Source organism: Zalophus californianus, chromosome 9 (genome assembly GCF_009762305.2).
Source record: "Zalophus californianus isolate mZalCal1 chromosome 9, mZalCal1.pri.v2, whole genome shotgun sequence".
Taxonomy (NCBI): Eukaryota; Metazoa; Chordata; class Mammalia; order Carnivora; family Otariidae; genus Zalophus; species Zalophus californianus.
Window position 1 is genome coordinate 73,161,824 of NC_045603.1, and position 18,780 is coordinate 73,180,603.

Here is an 18,780-nt window from a genome sequence, read left to right on the forward strand (position 1 = left end):
TGTTATTCTACCAATAATTAAAAGAGCAACAGCAACATGAACAACATGAACAAACCATTGAACTTTGTTGGTAAAATGGCAAGTGTTATATAGAATTTGTTATGCTTAAAACCTTATTTTGTATTGGTTTTATTTGGTAAAGGGATGTGCCAAACAATTTTGATTTTAAGCTTTGAATTAAAAAAAATGATTTAGACAGTCTTGAAAAGTAAAAAATTTAAATATGAATTTGAAAGCATTATTCAATAATATTTATTCACTGGGCTTATGTACATGACATATTGCCTATTCTAGGCAATTAAGTTTTCAAAGAATTATGTGCAGTGGTTTTTATAATTAAGTCAAGAAAAAGAAGAGCCAATGATGTCAGGTTCTTCAAAATTTGAATAGGAAAAAGTCCTTAGAGAAAATTAAGAAAAAAGAGGAAAAAAACATTTGCTGAAGTTCATAAGAAAAAGAGTAGGAAATTTAATTAAAAAGGCATCCTAAACCTCTTTACAACAAAAAGTCAATAAGGAAATTCAAAAGAAAGTAACAAAATAAGAAAAATATTACAACATATATAACTGAGAAAATGCAAAATTTTTAAAAATACAGTGTTCTGAAAATTCAATAAAAAGACAATCCACTAGAAAAATGGGCAAAGTTTATAAAGGAATAGTTTATACAAAAGGAAATACAAATGTCTAATAACCATATAAAACATGGTCAACCTCAAACAAAAGAAAGGCAAAACAAAATACCATTTTTGACTTATCAGATGGGTAAAGCTAAAAATTTTGGTTGTACACTGTGTATGCAAGACATTCTCAAACACTATTAGGGAATAATATATATAAAAAACATATAACATCACTGAAGATAATTTGGTAGTATCTCCAAAATTTCAAATAGAAGTACTCTTTAACCCAACACTCTCACAATTAGAAATATACAATATTGGTATACTAACACATGTATATGAGGATATAGTCTCAGAATATTTGCCTGGCTAAAATAGCAAAAAGCTGTAAAAACCTAAATGTCCATCAATGGAGAACTTCTTATTTACCTACATAAAATAAGATACTATGCTGTTATAAAATAATATATAGTATAGATAGATAGATGTGCATGTTTTTATATGTGTGTGAGATAGAGAGAGACAGAAGAAGAGAGAGAGAAAGAGAGATGTGGAAAGATACCCAAGAACTATTAATAAGAAAAAGCAAGTTGAGGAATCATGGGTATAATACGATTACATTTGTGTATAAAAAAAGATACAGACAAAAGCACAAGCAACAAAAGAAAAAAATGAGTGATAGAATTTCCTCAAAATTAAGAAAATTTGTATTTCAAAAGACATCATAAAGAAAGTAAAAAACCCGTAGAATGGGAGAAAATATGTGCAAATCATATATAGCACAAGGCACTTTATCTAGAATATATAAAGAACTTTTCCAATTCAACAATAAAAAGACAAATAATCCGATTAAAAATGGGCAAAGGATCTATAGACATTTCTCCAAAGAAGATATGGTTATTAGTTAATGGTTAATAAATACATAAAACAATGTTCAGCATCATTAGTCTTTAGGGAAATGCAAATCAAAATCATGATGAGATTCCTTTGTACCCCCTTTAGAATGGTTAAAATAAAAGGCGAACAAGTGTTAGTGAGGATGTGGAGAATTGGAACCCTCATACACTGCTGACTAGGTTGTAAAATAATGCAGTACTTGGAAAACAGTTTTTCCAAGTTTAACATTTTCTAATGTTAAACAGAGGAGCACCTGGGTGGCTCAGTTGGTTAAGTGTCTGCCTTCAGCTCAGATCATAATCCCAGAGTCCTGGGATTGAGTCCCGCATCCGGCTCCCTGCTCAGCGGGAAGCCTGCTTCTCCCTCTGCCTCTCTGTCTCTCTCTGTCTCTCTCTCTCATGAATGAATAAAATCCTAAAAAAAAAAAACCTTTAAAAAAATGTTAGAGTTTACCATACGCTATAGCAATTCCACTCTTATGTATTTACTCGAGAGAATTGAAAGCAGATGTTCACCCAAAACCTTGTACATGAATGTTCATAGCAGCATTATGAATAATGCAGGAAAAAGTAGAAACTGAAACGTTTATCAACTGATGAATAGAAAAACAAAATATGATATAGCCATGCAATGGAATACTACACAGCTATAGAAAGATGGAACATAATGTACATGGTACATCAAAGATGAAATTTAAAAACATCATGCTAAGTAAAATGAGCCAGACACAAGTGGCCTGATCCCACTTATATGAAATGACAAGACCAGACAAATTCATAGACACCAGAAAATAGTTTAGTGATTGCCAGTGCAGCAGGAAATGGGGAGTAACTGATTATATGTATAGGGTATCCTTTTGGGGTGATGAAATGTTCTGAAGTTAGTGATGCTGACTTTACAACCTTGTGAATACACTAAAAGCCACTGAATTGTACCTGGAAAGGCTGAACATTAAAATATTTGAATCATATCTCAATAAAGTTATTTTTAAAAGGTAAAGGAATAGACATTTGTATACAGTTGACCCTTGAACAATGCCAGCGTTAGGGGCACTGATCCCCAACACAGTCAAAAACCTGTGTGTAACTTGACTCCCCCAAAACTTAACTACTAATAGGCCTACTGTTGACTGGAAGCCATACTGATTACATAAATATTTGATTAACACACATATTGTATGTTATATGTATTATATACTGTATTCTTACAATAAAGTAAGCTAGAGAAAAGAAAATGTTATTATGAAAATAATAGGAAAGAAAAAATACATTTACAGTATGCTACTGTATTTATAGGAAAAAATCTGCATATAAGTGGACCTGCACAATTTAAGCCCATGTCTTAAAGTGTCACTATATAATCTGAATTAGTTTATTGAACTTGGTAAAGTGCAAGTGGGAAACATCTTTACTGGTTCTCCCCACTGGGCTTCAAACAAGCTCTGCAAAATCTTCCTTTTTTGGACAGTATCTCAGGCAGATCCCCTTAATTTTTCCCTGTCACTTTCATAAATTAACAAAAAGCCTCATTTATAGGTAACAGAGACTCCAGTCTAGTCTAGTATCAAGAATTTAATTTTAACCAGTTCAAAGCTCGTCCGCTCTCCCTTCACTCTTCTAACTTGTTCTTCTACCATTTTATCCTTTCTCCTTCTACTACCTCTCATGTCTGCTTTCTGGTGCAGTTATTCAGATGCTGGCTCTTCTCTCTTGGGCTGCTTTTGTGAGCTCTCTGGACACCTCTCTCCATCCCTACTCCCCAGAGAGAGCCCTCCCTTACACTGTGCTCTCTCAGGCGGGCCCTGGCTTCTCAGATATTATCCACATACCCTTACCCCGGGTGTCTGTAGGGGTAGGATCCTTTCAAGAGGATTCAGCCCAACTACCTTCTCTGGCACACATGTAGATCACAGAAAACTTCTCGAGTACAGGTTTCTCTTCCACTGCAGGGACTCTTCCTCTGTTCAGGGTTCAGAGGCTAACCTCTCTTTTTTAAACTTTTTTTTTTTTTTTTAATTCAGGAATATAGCATACCAAAAAAAGGCTACATGTTATGGATATGTACACTACAGAATAACAACATCAACAATAAAATTAACATCTATATACACACCTCCTAGATGCTCTCTTAAGAAAGAGAGCATTGCCAATTTCTTTGAATCCTGTTTCCCTCTAAGGTTGCATTCCCTTCCCTTCCCTACAACAGGTAATTGTAAATTTTGTACTGTTTTGTTTTGTTTTACATTTAATAATAGTTTTTGCCACATTTATTGCCAAATACACATATATTACTAAATAATAATGTTGCTTAGCTGTGCCTGCTTTTGAACTTTATATGAATGGAGGTATATTCCAGACCCTGGAGACAGATTGTCTGGTTTTAAATCAGGTCCCGCCCCATTGATGTGATCTTGGGCAGTGACTTAATCTTTCTATACATCAGTTTCTGCATCTGTAAACTGAAGATAATAATAGCAGTTACATCACTGAATTGTTTAGAGGATTAAGTAAATGAATAATTGTAAAATACTTGGTCTGACACTAATAATTGTTTGTTTAAAAATGTTTATGTATATATTCTTCTATGACTTCTATGATGTTTTACTTAACATCTTTTTTTAACCTTTATGAATTATACCAACGTTGTGGTTCATTTGTTAATTTCTCTATAACATTCTACTGTACCATAATTTATTTATCTATTCTACCTTCCATTGATATTTGAGATGTTTCCAGATTGAGGTTATTTAAGACTTACTCAAATCCTTTGATCACTTTTTAAATTTATCATTTTCTGGCTTTTTCTAAGTAAATTGTAGGAATACTTTATGTATTCTTCATACTAACCCATTGTCAGTTTTATGTAAGCAGATAAATTTCCATAGGTTTTTGCTCATCTTTACTCTTGATAATGTGTATTTATTTTATTTTATTTAAATTCACTTAATTAACATATACTGTATTCCTAGTTTGAGGTAGAGCTCAGTGATTCATCAGTTGTATATAACAGCCAGTGCTCATTACATCAAGTGCCCTCCTTAATGCCCATCACCCAGTTACCCCATCCCCCCACCCATCTCCCCCCACCAGCAACCCTCAGTTTGTTTCCTAGAGTTAGGAGTCTCTTAGAATTTGTCTCACTCTCTGATTATAACGTGTTTTTTTTTAACTCAGCAAAATTTTTTACATTCTGAGATAATTGTAGATTCACTGATAGTGTGTTTTGATAGAGAAGTTCTTAGTTTCAATGTAACCAAATTTCTCAATCTTTTCCTTTACAGTTAGTGCCTTTTTAAAAAAAAATATTTATTTATTTATTTGACAGAGAGAGAGAGAGAGAGAAATCACAAGCAGGCAGATAGGCAGGCAGAGGGAGAGGGAGAATCAGGCTCCCTGCTGAGCAAGGAGCCCCATGCAGGACTCCATCCCAGGATGCTGGGATCATGACCTGAGCCAAAGGCAGCCGCTTAACCAATTGAGCCACCCAGGCACCCCCAGTTGGTGCTTTTTTGTATCTTGTTTAAGAAATTCTTCCCTATCTGAGATCATGGATACCATCTTCTGTATTATCTTATAAAATGTCTATAATTTTGCCTTTTATATTTAGGTCTTTAACACACGTAGATTTATTTCTATTATTTTTCATTTGATGTGAGGTAAGGGTACACTTTCACATTCTTCCTTATTCAGTTTTTCTAGTGCCTTTTATGGAAAATTCCTCCTTTCCCACTCATCTCCATTGCCATTTCTGTCACAGATTAAATGTCTACAGATTGTAGGTCTTTGATCATTCCTTCTCCTCAACAAAAAGTTTTATCTGTTTATTGCCAGTATACAGAGATACAATTGACTTTTTTTTCTTTTTAAGATTTTATTTGTTTAACAGAGAGAGACACAGTGAGAGAGGGAACACAAGCAGGGGGAGTGGGAGAGAGAGAAGCAGGCTTCCCACAGAGCAGGGAACCCGATGTGGGGCTCGATCCCAGGACCCTGGGATCATGACCTGAGCCAAAGGCAGACGCTTAACGACTGAGCCACCCAGGCACCCCTGCAATTGACTTTTTAATAATGATTTCTAGCTAGCAACCTTATTGATAATAACAATTTTGTATATAGATTATTTTGTTTTCAATAGTGATGATCAGTTGCAAATGATAACAGTTTTATTTCTTTCTTTCCAATCCCGATTACATTTTATTTCTTTTTCTGGCCAGATTGTAGTAACTAGGACCTCCAGGACCATGCTGAAAAGAGGAGCCATAATGGACATCCTTTCCTGTTTCTGATCTATCACCATTAAGTAGGATACTTGTTGTATTTTGTGTATTTTTGTAGACATGTGTAGATATCTTTTATAAAATTATGGAAGTTCCTTTCTATTCCTAGTTTACTAATAGCTTTTATCAAAAATGATTGTTAAATGTTATACAATGCTTTTTTAAATCTATTATGATGAGTAAGTTTTTCTATATTAAAATTTTAATACAGATAATTAGATATTCTAATATTAAATGAACTTTCTATTCTTATAATAAAATAAACTTTGACTTGATGTATCTACTTTAATAATGCCTTGTAGGCTAAATTTGCTAATATCTCATTTAAGATTGATTCGTTAATTAGGAGGGAGATACAGGCTATAATTTCCTTTTTTTTGCATTCTTCTCTGAATTTGATATTAAGTTCATACCATTTTCATTAAAGAAGTTGGAGAATGTCCCCTTTTTTATACTTCCTGAAAAAAAATGAATGATCAAAATTTCCTTGAATGTTTGGTAGGGCACATAAAACTATATGGGTCTAGAGTTTTCTTTATGAGAATTTTGGTCTAGTGATTGAATTTCTTTTATTGCTACATGATCATACATGTTCTATTTTTTTGCCATATAACTATACAGATTTCTATTTTAGATTGGTAATTATATTTTTCTAGAGATTTGTCTATTTTGTATGTATTTCAACACTCTTTGCCATAAGGTTGTTTAGAATGTTTTAAAATACCTGCTACATGTTTTTTTTTTGTTTATTTATTCGTTCTTAATATTTTTTTAAAGATTTTATTTATTTGAGAGAGAGAGAAAGAGAGCTAGAGAGAGCATGAATTGTGGAGAGGGGCAGAGGGAGAGGGAGAAACAGACTCCCTGCTGAGCAGGGAGCCCAACTCTCACCTCGATCCAAGGACACTGAGATCATGAGCTAAGCTGAAGGCAGACACTTAACTGACTGAGCCACCCAGACTCCCCTTCATTCCTAATATTTTTAAGTTGTGCCCCTTATCACTTTTTTAACTTTTTATTTTTATTCCTGTTAGTTAACATACAGTGTTATATTCATTTCTGGTGTACAAAATAGTGAGTCAACGATTCCATATAACACCCAGTGCTTATCACAAGTGCTGTCCTTAATCCTATCACCTGTTTAACCCATTACCCCACCAACCTCTCCTTTGATTACTATGTCTGTTCTCTATAGTTAAGTGTCTTTTTTGGTTTGTCTCTCTCTCTTTTTCCCCCCTTTGTTTGCTTGTTTTTTTCTTAAATTCCACATATGAATGAAATCATACAGTATTTGTCTTCCTCTGACTATTTCACTTAGCATTATACTCTCTAGCTCCACCCATTTTATTGGAAATGGCAAGATTTCATTTTTTATGGCTGAATAATATTCCATTATATATATATATATATATACCACCTCTTTATCCATTCATCAATAGATGGATACTTGGGCTGCTTGCATATCTTGGATATTGTAAATAATGCTGCTATAAACATAGGGGTGCATGTATCTCTTTGAATTAGTGTTTTTGTATTCTTTGGTTAAATACCCAGTAGTGCAATTGCTGGATCACAGGGTAGTTATATTTTTAACTTTTTGAGGAACTTCCATAGTGTTTTCCACAGAGGCTGTACCAGTTTGCACCAACAGTGCAAGAGGTTCCTTTTTTTCCACATCCTTGCCAACACTTGTTGTTTCTTGTGTTGTTGATTTTAGCCATTCTGACAGGTATGAGATGAAATCTTCTGGGGGTTTTGATTTCCATTTCCCTGATGGTAAGGGATGATGCACATCTTTTCATGTGCCTCTTGGGCATCTGTATGTCTTCTTTGGAGAAACGTCTGTTCATCTCTTCTGCCCATTTTTAATTTGAATATTTGTTTTTTGGGTGTTGAGTTGAATAAGTTCTTTATATATTTTGGATACTAACCCTTTATTGGATATCTAATTTGCAGATATTTTCTCCCATTCTGTAGTTTTGTTGATTGTTTTAGTTTTGTTGCCTTTTTGGTTCATAGATTGTTTCCTTTGCTGTGAAGAAGTTTTTATTCTGATGTAGTCCCAATAGTTTATTTTTGCTTTTGTTTCCCTTGCCTCAGGAGACATATCTAGAAAAAAAGTTGCTATGGCTGATGTCAAAGAGTTTACTGCTTATGTTCTCTTCTAAGTTTTTTATGGTTTCAGGTCTCACATTTAGGTCTTTAATCCATTTTGAATTTATTTTTGTGTATGCTGTAAGAAAGTGGTCCAGTTTCATTCTTTTTGCATGTAGCTGTCCAGTTTTCCCAACACAACTTGTTAAAGAGACTGTCCTTTTTCCATTGAATATGTTTTCTTGCTTGGTCAAAGACTAATTGACCATCTAATCATGGTTTTATTCCTGGGCTCTCCATTCTGTTCTGTTGATCTATGTGTCTATTTTTGTGGCAGTACCATACTATTTTGATTACTACAGCTTTGTAATATAACTTGAAGTCCATAATGATGGCACCAGCTTTGCTTTTCTTTTTTAAGATTGCTTTGGCTATTTGGGGTCTTTTGTAGTTCAAAACAAAGTTTAGAAATGTTTGTTCTAGTTCTGTGAAAAATGCTGTTGGTATTTTGATGGGGATTGAATTAAATGTGTAGATTGCTTTGGGTGGTATAAACATTTTAACAGTATTTGTACTTCTGATCCATGAGCAAGGAATGTCTTTGCATTTCTTTGTATCATCTTCAATTTCTTTCATCACTTTTATAGTTTTCAGAGTACAAGTTTTTTACCTCTTTGGTTAGGTTTATTCCTAGGTATCTTATGGTTTTTGGTACAATTGTAACTGGGATTGTTTTCTTAATTTCTCTTTCTGCTGCTTCATTATTGGTGTATAGAAATGCAACAGATTTCTGTACGTTGATTTTGTACCCTGCAATCAAACTGAATTCATTTATCAGTTCTGGCAGTTTTTTGGTGGAGTCTTACAGGTTTTCTATATATAATATCATGTCATCTGCAAATAGTGAAAGTTTTACTTTGCCAATTTGGATGCCTTTTATTTCTTTTTTGTTGTTTGGCCCTTTATATTTTTGATTAGAGTTTACAGTTGTATTAATCATTCCAATTTTGCACCCAGATGGCTCAGCTGGTGGAGCATGTGACTCTTGATCTTGGGGTTGTGATTTTGAGCCCCACACTGGGTGTAGAGATACTTAAAAATAAATCTTAAAAAAAAATTCCAATTTTGTTTTTGTTGACACTATTTTGTTTTCTATTTTTATTTCTTTGCTCTTTACTATAGTCTTCCTTTTACCTATTATGTTATTCTTTTCCTAATTTGTTAAATTAGAAATGTTTATTAAAATACTTTTGAAAAATTAATTTTCTAATTTTCTTATAAGAAGTTTTTATATTATTCTTCTCTTTTAATGATAATATGTCCAAATTTCCATTAGAAAATTTTTTTTTAATTTCTAAAAGTTTGGGATTATTTGAATTATAATTTTGCAATTATTTTCACTTAATTGCATCATAATTTAAAAGTGTGGTATAATAATTTAATTCTATCTTGGTTTCTTGAAATGGCAATAATTGAACATTTTATTAGTTTTTTTTAGCTTTAATTATGTTTACTTTTTTTCTTTGTTCACCATTCCTCCTGTATCTCAGAAATTTCTGGGATCATTTTCCTCTCTCAAGTTTATTTACTGAGTTTCTATAGAATACCAAAGACAAACAGATGATATTAAAAGTAGAGGAAAGAAAATCCAGCAAACCTACAAAGAATGACCATTAGATTGACTGCTGTCCCAAAACCAAAGGATATTGGAATGACATCTTCAAAATGATGAGAGGAAATAACTAGCAAATTAAAGTTCTATATCTCAGTGAAACATCTTTTAAATGAAGAAAAAAGAAAAAAGACATTTCAAACAAAAACTGAAAAAAATTACGAGTCAAGATAATGGCTGAAAATTTTCATGAATTCTTGAAAGTCATACACTTTCAGATTGAGGAATCCAAAAGATCATAAGCAACATAAATAAAAATCAATCCAGGGGCACCTGGGTGGCTCAGATGGTTAAGCATCTGCCTTGGGCTCAGGTCAGGATCTCTGGGTCCTGGATTGGGGCCCACGTCGGGCCCCACGTTGGGGCTCCTGGCTCAGCAGAGAGTCTGCTTCTCCCTCTGCCTCTCCCCCTCTGCTCATGCTCTCTCTGTCTCAAATGAATAAATAAATCTTTTTTTTTTTTAAAAAAAGAAATCAATCCATAATTTCCTCATTCTCTCTAATCATTCTGGGTCTTAGAATGGAACATATGCAAGGCTTTTTCACTCTATCCTTCATATCTCTTAAGATCTCTTCAACTATATTTCATGTCTTTGCTTCCCTGTGCTAAGCACATTTGTGTTATTCTTTTAGATCTATTTTGCAGGTCTATCCTCCTTTCTTCAGCTAGGTATAACTTACTATTTGATCTATATCCTGAGTTTTCAGTTTTAATTATAAATATATTTCTAGAGTTTGTGTTTTTCCCTTTCAAATTTCATTAGCCAGTTTCAGTAGTCTTTTTTTCCCGTCTCTTATTTTTATTTCTGTTTATTAATTCTTGAAGTATATCAAACACAGTTATTTTGTACTCTGTTTCTGATAATTCTGTAACTGCAATCATTGCATATCTGATTCTCTTGAAATTGTTGGCTTGGAGTATTATGGGCCATATAGGTGGAGCTCAAGCTTATGATTAGGAAATATGAGGTGAGATATATATTTTTTCCCTTCTATCCAGATCCAAAACAAAACATGCACATATAGTTACAATCTCACATTGTCTGGTATAGTTTTTCCTAGTTTACATACTAAGGGTATCACTCTTTCCAGATCTTACTTTTAGGCAGAGGTTTCTCCTATCTGATATTTCTCAGACCTCAGATTTTGCTTCTTGTTCCTGGTATAGATGGGTTACTAAAACCCAGGTCTGCCCACACTAATACACAGATCAGACAAAGGCCACCTCCAGCTCTCTTTTATGGCAAAAGGTTCAAACTTTGTTGTTTCTAGCCTAAGTTCAACAATGCATTTAATTTTTTCATTTTCATTTTATTATTAATTTTTTTGGTGGGCAACAAAGCAAAGTTTATTGAGCAATAGCAAAGTGATAGTACAAAACTCCCGAAGAGGGAGGGGACCCGAAAGGGTTGTCCTAATTTTTTCATTTTTTTTAAAGATTTTATTTATTTATTTGACAGACAGAGACAGCGAGAGGGGGAACACAGCAGGGAGAATAGGAGAGGGAGAAGCAGGCTTCCCGCCGGGTAGGGAGCCCAATGCGGGGCTCGATCCCAGAACCCTGGGATCAGGACCTGAGCCGAAGGCAGACATTTAATGACTGAGCCACCCAGGCGCCCCTAATTTTTTCATTTTAAATACGGGTTTTGTTTGTTTGTTTTTAAGAAAAGGCTTTATTTTTTTACAGCACCTTTAGGTTCACAGCAAAACCGGGGTACAGAGATTTCCCATATACCTCTTACATTCACACATGTACAGGTTTCCCTAGTATTAACATCCCACATCAGAGTGAGGCATTTGTTATAATTGATGAACCTAAAATGACACATCATAATCACCCATATTCTGTAGTTCACGTTAGGGTCCACTCTTGATGTTGTACATTCTAAGAGTTTGGACAAATTTATAATTACATGTATCTACCATTATAATATCATATCATACCATTATAATATCATATATATCATATCTACCATTATAATATTCACTGTTCTAGAAATACTCTGTACTCTGCCTATTCATCCCTCCCTCTCCCCAATTCCTAGAAACTCTGATCTTTTTTTTTTTAAAGATTTTATTTATTTATTTGACAGAGAGAGACACAGTGAGAGAGGGAACACAAGCAGGGGGAATGGGAGAGGGAGAAGCAGGCCTCTTGTGGAGCAGGGAGCCCGATGCGGGGCTCGATCTCAGGACCCTGGGATCATGACCTGAGCTGAAGGCAGATGCTTAGCGACTGAGCCACCCAGGCACCCAGAAACTCTAATCTTTAGTATCTCCATAGTTTTGCCTTCTCCAGAAGGTCATGTGGTTGTATATATACACTATGTAGCCTTTTCAAATTGGCTTCCTTTACTTAGTAACATTCATTTAAGTTTCCTCCATGTCTTTTCATGGCTTGATAGCTCATTTCTTTTTAGCATTGAATAATATACCATTGTCTAGATTTGCCACTGTTTATCCATTCACCCACTTAAAGACATCTTGGTTGCTTCCAAGTTTTGGCAATTATGAATAATGCAGCTATAAACATCTGTATACAGATTTTTGTGTGCACATAAGTTTTCAACTCCTTTGGGTAAATACCACGGAGCACAGTTGCTTGATTGAGTAAAAGTATGTTTAGATTTAAGACACCACCAGACTGTCAAAGGGCACATTCTGCGTGGAGCACTGGGTGTTATGCACAAACAATGAATCATGGAACACTACATCAAAAACTAATGATGTAATGTATGATTAACATAACAATAAAAAATTATTTAAAAAAATAAAATAAAATAAGACACCACCAGACTGTCTTCCTAAGTGGCTGTATCATTTTGCACTTCCACCAGCAATGAATGAGAGTTCCTGTCGCTCCACATCCTTGCCAGCACTTGGCGTGGTCAGTGTTCAGGATTTTGGGTATTCTGTTAGGTGGGTAGTGGTATCTCATTCTTTTCATTTGCATTTTCCTAATGACATATGACATAGATCATCTTTTCATTATGCTTATTTACCATCTGTATACTGTACCTTCTTTGTTGAGGTGTCTGTTAAGGTCTTTGACTATTTTTTTAATTGGGTTATTTGTTTTCTTACTGTTGAGTTTTAAGAGTTCTTTGTATATTTTGGATAACAGTCCTTTATCAGATGTGTCTTTTGCAAATGTTTGCACCTGATCTATGGCTTGTTTTCTCATTTTCTTTACAGTATCTTCACAGAGCAGAGGTTTTTAATTTTTAATTCAACCTAGCTTATCAATAATTTATTTCATGGATCATGCCTTTGGTGTTTATCTGTATGTAAGTTTTTATCTAGAATGTTTGATATATCAGAAGGGGGATTCAATGAACGTCTAGTATACCATACAGCCAGAAGCAGAAATCCTCTTCACTCAATTTTTCTAGGAAAGAATCAAATGCTTACCTCTGTTTACATCAATCCCAGTGGGCAACAGTCAACTTCTCCCATTTCTGTCACCAAGCTCTACTTCTGTCCTGTAACACTTGTTCAGCAGGTTTCTGCAGCTCAGTAAGTATCTAGGTAGGGAGGTGGGGAGGAAAGGGAAAAACACTATTGCATGTAGGTCCTTCTCCTGGCAGACACCCCTATTCTCAATAAATGCATTTTTTTTTTAATTTATTTATTTGACACAGAGAGATATAGTGAGAGAGGGAACACAAGCAGGGGGAGTGGCAGAGGGAGAAGCAGGCTTCCCGCGGAGCAGGGAGCCTGATGTGGGGCTCGATCCCAGGACCCTGGGATCATGACCGGAGCCGAAGACAGATGCTTAACAACTGAGCCACCCAGGTGCCCCAATAAATACATTTCCTGACGCATTTCTTATTTGGCTTGCTACAAGAGAGAAGTATACACAGTAATAATGCTCTTAAAAGAAATCCTCACTTTTCAATTTCTCTAGACTTCTCATATATAGGCTGGAAATAGGAGATGGCTATGGAATGACCTAAGCATTATCTACATAGCACATCTCTTTTGAACACATATTTTTCACCTGTGATACTCAGCTTTCCGGCCTTAGTAGGAACCATGAGAATACCTTTTTAAAGGTAAAATATATATGAAATTACATAATAGTATGAGTATATATGCATAGCACATTTCTGAAAGGCTAAACACAAAACAATAATTGTGGCTATCTCTGGGAAATGGGAATAATGAGTTGGTAAGGAAGGGCTATTGTTTTCCATTATATCATTTTACAATGTTTAATTTTTTTCTTTTTTACCATAAGCATCTTTTAAGTTTATTATTTAAAATGTCTAGAAAAATACTTGATTTGTGGGGGGCACCTGGGTGGCTCAGTTGGCTGTGTCCGACTCTTGTTTCGGCTCAGGTCATGATCTTACAGTCATGAGATTGAGCCCCATGTTGGGCTCTGTACTCAGCAGAGTCTGATTCAGATTCTCTCTCCTTTTCCCTCCAGCTCTCTCTCTCACTCCTTCTCAAATGAATAAATAAAAATCTAAAAAAAAAGAAAAATACTTCATTTATTAAAAAATAATATTTATAAAGTAATGGGTCAGTTTTATTGAGAACTGTGAGAAGTGAAAGGAGAATTTTTTACATATGTTTTGTTTATAAAGTTCATTTGCCAGACAGCAATTGTCCATTTACTTATGTGTTAAGCACTGGGAAATGTAAAGATAAATAAATCCTACAAAGACAAGCTATAATCTAGTGGGGGAAATAGACTTGTACATAAATAACTTAAGGGAGCCAACCAATGCATTGAAAATGGGAAAAATTGTGTGCGTCTGAGATTTCAAATTAGAAAATATGTCTGTTCTGCACTGAAAATTCTTTTCCACTGGTAAACCTCCTGTATCATAAAGATGTTGAAGGTGCTTTTCTACAACAAAAGGAAAATCTCCATTAATGGCATAGATTTTCTGTAACAAAATAAAATTGTCAAGCCCTTCTCCCTCACAGATGTGCCGCACAGATGTCAATATTTGGTTTGTATTCTGCACATAATTTCATTCAATGATCTCCACATCAGTGATTTCATTCAGCCATGTATTATTTCTCCTTGTGATAGTAAGTGACCTCTACCTTTGTTCTTTTTTTTTTTGAGATTTTATTTATTTATTTGAGAGAGAGAGAGAGAGAGCATGAGAGAGGGGAGGGTCAGAGGGAGAGCAGACTCTCCACTGAGCAGGGAGACTGATGTGGGACTCGATCCTGGAACTCCAGGATCATGACCTGAGCTGAAGGCAGTCGCTTAACCAACTGAGCCACCCAGGTGCCCCTAACTTTGTTCTTTATAAAATGATTTCCCAATAGTTCAGTGCTTCTTGTAGCTGATTTTATAGGTTTCTTAGCCAAGATGTGACTTATAAATATTTGCTTTAAAAAAGGCAACTTTCTGGGGGGCACCTGGGTGGCACAGTTAGTTAAGCTTCTGACTCTTGGTTTCGGCTCAGGTCATGTTCTCAAGAGTCATGAGATTAAGCCCTGCGTCAGGTTCCACACTCAGTGCACATAGTCTGCTTGAGATTCTCTCTCCCTCTCCCTCTGCCTCTCCTGCTCATGCTCTCTCTCTAAAATAAATAAGTAAACCTTAAAAATAAAAGCAACTTTTTGGAAAAGGCAAAACTATGGAGACAGTTTTAAAAGATCAGTAGTTGCCAGGGGTCAGGGGGAAGAAAGGAGGGATAAATAAGTGAAGAAGGGGATTTTTAGGCCAGTTAATCTATTCTGAATGATACTGTCATGTGGATACATGTCATTATACATTTATCAGAACCAAGAATGTACAATACAAAGAGTAAGCCCTAACTCTGGACTTTAGTTAGTAATAATGTATCAATATTGGCTCATTGATTGTAACAAATGTACTACACTAATGCAAGATATTAACAATAAGGGAAACTGAGGAGGATGGAGGAGGTATATAGGAACTCTATACTTTACACTCAATTTTTCTGTAACATAAAACTGTTCAAAAAATAAAATCAATTAATTAAAACAAAATAAAAGGCAACTTTGAATTTAAGTTGCCCTTGAGGTGTTGCTTACTGCTTCACCTTTAGATACAAATGCTTCAATTTAATAATAGAAAGCATCAATGTTGCCTTTTTCTGTGCAAAACCTGATTTTTTTTAACGAGAAAGGCTGCCAATCTCTTTTGAAAGTGTGACAAAGTTTATAACAACTTTTGCATTGGTATCTAGATGTAAATGAACAACTAGAGCAGTACAATTTAGTTTTCATACATTCAGCCTCAAAAGTCCTATTCTCACATTTAAATTTTGACTGCTAGTGCAATCACCACACTCAGATTCATTTGTTCCAGTACGTAAAAATACCCATTCTAAAAGAGAGTATTTTGGAAGATGTCATTTCTACTTTTTCTCTCATAAAGCCTATTTTAAAACACGTTTCCTCTAAAAAATCTTTTCTGACACTACACTTTACTGAATCACTACCTGACTTTCTGAATAGTGCTCACTCTTCTCTTATTTCTGACTTCTCTTTGCAGCCAGAAATAATAGCTCAAAGCACTTATAGGAATACTTGCTTTATTGTGCTTCACAGATTTTTTACAAATTGAAGCTTTGTGGCAATCCTGCATCAACCAAGACTAATAGTGCCATTTTCCCAACAGCATTTGCTCATTTCATGTCTCTGTGTCACATTTTGGTAATTCTAACCATATTTCAAACTTTTATATTATTACACTTGTTATGGTGATCTATGATTAGTGATCTCTGATGTTACTATTGTAATTGTTTTTGGATGCCAAAAAACTGCACCCATATAAGACAGCAAACTTAATAAATGTGTGTGTTCTGACTGTTCCATATTGCCTGAGACAAAACAATTGAAATTAGGACAATTAATAATCCTACAATGTCCTTTCCATGTTCAAGTGAAAGAAAGAGTCCCACGTTTCTCACTTTACAGCAGCTAGAAATTATTAAGCTCAGTGAAGAAGGCATGTTGGAAACCAAGACAGGCTGAAAGCCAGGCCTCTTGTGCTGAACAGTTAGCCAAGTTGTGAACGCAACGGAAAAGTTCTTGAAGAAAATTAAAAGTGCTACTCCAGTGAACATGAGAATGATGAGAAGTAAAACAGCCTTATTGCTGATATGGAGAAAGTTTGAGTGGTCTGGACAAAAGATCAAGCCAGCCACAACATTTCCTTCAGCCAAAGCCTAATCCACAGCAAGACCCTGACTGTTCAATTCTATGAAGGCTGAGAGAGTTAAGAAGCTGCAGAAGAGGGGTGCCTGGGTGGCTCAGTTGCTTAAGTGGCCAACTCTTGATTTCGGCTGAGGTCATGATCTCAGGGTCATGGGATTGAGCCCCATGTTGGGCTCCATGCTCCGTACATAGTCTGCTTGTCCTTCTCCCTCTCTGCTCCTCCCCCTGCCATCTCTCTTCCTCTCTAAAATGAATAAAGACATAAAATCTTTAAAAAAAAGCTGCAGAAGAAAAGTTGGAAGCTAGCAGAGCTTGATTCATGAAGTTTAAGGAAAGAAGCCATGTCTAACATTAAAATGCAAGGTAAAGCAGCAAATGCTGATGCAGACATGGCAGCAACATTGAGACAAGACTCTCCACCAGCAAAAGGATTATGTGTGACTCAATGAAAGCGGAGATGATGGTTGGCATTTTTTAGCAATAAAGTATTTTAAAATTAAGGTATGTACATATTTTTTAGCCATACTGCTATTGCACAGTTAACAAAGTACGGCATAGAGTAAACACAACTTTTGTAAGTACTGGGAAACAAAAAAATTCATTTCACTTGCTCTATTGCAATATTTGCTTTATTGCAGTGGTCTGGAATGTGTAATAACTCCAAGGTATGCCTGTACTTTGTGCCAGACACTCCGTGTGTTAAGCATTTTACTTATATTAATCTTCAAGATAACCCTTCCTGGTAGATAGAATGATTTCTATTTTACTAAAACTGAACGAAGGCAGGATTATGAATTAGGTCTTGTCTGACACCATCAGCTTTATGCTTTTAAGGACTTTACCATAATTTTTTAAGGACTTTACCATACATCAGTGTAAACCTTTTATATGTTGCTGCACTATTTAATAAATTTAAATTCTTGCCCACATGCATGTTGTGAAGTCCAAGGAAATGGTAAACTCTGAAGGGAAAGCACTGTGAATCCTTTTTATCTCTTGGCTGAAGGTTCCTTTCTCCAGTGAGTCCTTAGTCTTGTATTTAGTCCTTAACAAATACTGACAACTAGCTCTAAAACCAGTTTTTTTTAAACTGCAGGGCTCACCAAATTCAGAAAGAATACTAATTTTCCACTGAAACATTTTTACTCAGTAAATGCAAAAACTCAAGCACCAGGAAGAGGTGCTGCCTTAAAATACAAAAATTCAGTAAAATGATGAGAATATATTGTGTTTCCTGTTTGCAAAGTGTTTTTAATATATATTATCTCTTTTAATTTGCACAACACGCCTACACAGGAAAAATTATATAGACAGTTTAAAGATGAAAATTCTGGGACTCAGAAAAATGAAGAGACTTGTTTATACTTAGATAGTAGTAATTAGTGGATTCAGACTCCAACCTAAGTGTTCTTAGATTCCAGATCCCAGATTACTCAAGACTTGACAGTTTTTTTGTCTTTGTGTTCATTTAAAAATTTTCATTACAGCCAAACTGCCATCCAGAGAGGTTGCTACCAATTTTTAGCTAGTCTAATGTAATTGTTAAAAGTGTTAACTTGGCTGGGCGCCTGGGTGGTTTAGTTGGTTAAGTATCTGCCTTCAGCTCAGGTCATGATCCCAGGGTCCTAGGATCGAGCTCCACGTCGGGCTCCCTGCTCAGAGGGGGAGGCTGCTTCTCCCTCTCCACCTGCTTGTGCTCGCTCTATCAAATAAATGAATAAATAAAATCTTTAAAAAAAGTGTTAACTTGAGAGTCACTAACTGTGGGACCTTGGTATAAATCACTAGACTATGCTGTCCCTCAGTTCAACTGTAAAATGTGAATGACAATATAGCAGCTGCCCACAGGGTTAATCCTCAGGATTAAGCGAGTTAACACACATAAAGGACTGAAAAGAGTACTTGGCACATTGCAAGACCTATATAAGAGCACCAAACCGTTGTTGGCACTTGAGATTCTATCAGAATGTCATTATTATTATTAACAACCTGATGGGTATAAAATGCTGTTGATTTACTGTTTTTTAAATTATTATTCAATTTATTTTAACAAAAACTCTAGTAT

The 18,780-nt window shown here is 35.2% G+C and overlaps 1 long non-coding RNA gene across 1 annotated transcript in view; it reads right to left on the reverse strand.

The window, feature by feature from the left end:
• LOC113921839 overlaps nt 1-18,780 on the reverse strand; it is a 55,838-nt gene that overhangs the window by 21,530 nt on the left and 15,528 nt on the right. The window contains exon 3 of the long non-coding RNA XR_003519830.1: nt 12,972-13,084. This is a non-coding gene — a long non-coding RNA (uncharacterized LOC113921839). The remainder of the gene's footprint in view (nt 1-12,971; nt 13,085-18,780) is intronic.